Genomic DNA, 1,670 nt, shown 5'->3' with positions numbered 1-1,670 from the left:
TCTTGTTGCTTAGATTAGGTATTTTTTTCAGAGTTCTTAAGAATGAATTCTAGTGTTTCAAGGTGATGTTCTTATCATCACCAAAGCTGATTGATCTTCATCAATTCAGCTCTTGAATGCAATGTTCTGCTGAAGCTTGGTTAGCCATGTCTAATTCCTTTAGACTAAAGCTTTAGACTAACATTGCATGATTCCTGGAATTCTCATTAAGAATTTTGATATCTTTATTTTCTTTTTCCACTTAATTTTCGAAAAAGCACAAAAAAAATTACAAAATCATAAAAACCAAAAATATTTCTTGTTTGAGTCTAGAGTCTCATGTTAAGTTTGGTGTCAATTGCATGTTTCTGTTCTTTTTGCATTCATGCATGTGTCTTCATTAATCTTCAAGTTGTTCTTGATAATTTCATTGCTCTGATTTTTAAATTCTCTTGACTTGAGTGTTTATGTGTCTCATATGCATTCTCATTTTGTCAGTAGTATACAAACTGCTAAGTTTGGTGTCTTGCATGCATTGTTATTTAGTTGCATTTTGATTATTCCTTATTATTAAAAATCTAAAAATATTTTGTGTCTTTTCAAGTCAATAATACAGAGAATTGAAGATTCAGAACATACAGCAAAGGAATTATACAGAAAAAGCTGGGCGTTCAAAATGCCCAGTGAAGAAGGGCAAACTGGCGTTTAAACGCCAGCCAAGGTGCCTGGCTGGGCGTTTAACGCCCAAAAGGGTAGTGGTTTGGGCGTTAAACGCCAGAATGTGCACCATTCTGGGCGTTTAATGCCAGGATGGCACAAGAGGGAAGATTCTGTTTTTAATGCCAATTTTTTTCAGGTTTTCAAAATTTTTCAAAATCAAATCTTTTTCAAATCAAATCTTTTCAATCAAATCTTTTTCAAAATCAATTTCTTTCCATTTTCAAAAATACTTGCTATCAATTAATGATCTGATTCAACATTTCAAGTATGTTTCCTTTTCTGTTGAGAAAGGTTTAATGTTTGAATCAAATCTTTTCTTGATAACCAATCATATCTTTTTCAAAATAGTTTTCAATCAAATCTTTTTTATTTCTAATTTCAAAATCTTTTTCAAAAATCACTTCAATTCTTTCTCAATCATGGTTTTCGAAAATCAATTAAAGTTTTTCAAAATGTTTTCAAAATCTTTTACTTAATTTTCGAAAATTACTTCTCCCCTTCTCACATCCTTCTATTTATGGACTAACACTATTCCTTAATGCACAATTCGAACTCCATCTTTCTTGATAAAGTTCGAATTTTCTACTTCTGCCTTCTATTTTTCTTTTCCTCTGACACCTCAAGGAATCTCTATACTGTGACATAGAGGATTCCATATTTTCTTGTTCTCTTCTCTTTCATATGAGCAGGAGCAAAGACAAAAGCATTCTTGTTGAGGCTGACCCTGAACCTGAAAGGACCTTGAAGCGAAAATTAAGAGAAGCTAAGGCACAATTCTCTATAGAGGACCTAACAGAAATCTTCAAAGAAGAAGAACACATGGCAGCCGAAAACAACAACAATGCCAACAATGCAAGGAAAGTGCTGGGTGACTTTATTGCACCTACTCCCAACTTCTATGGGAGAAGCATCTCTATCCCTGCCATTGGAGCAAACAACTTTGAGCTTAAGCCTCAATTAGTTTCTCTAAT

Source organism: Arachis duranensis, chromosome 3 (genome assembly GCF_000817695.3).
Source record: "Arachis duranensis cultivar V14167 chromosome 3, aradu.V14167.gnm2.J7QH, whole genome shotgun sequence".
Classification (NCBI taxonomy): Eukaryota; Viridiplantae; Streptophyta; class Magnoliopsida; order Fabales; family Fabaceae; genus Arachis; species Arachis duranensis.
Note: the sequence above shows the minus strand (reverse complement) of the source record.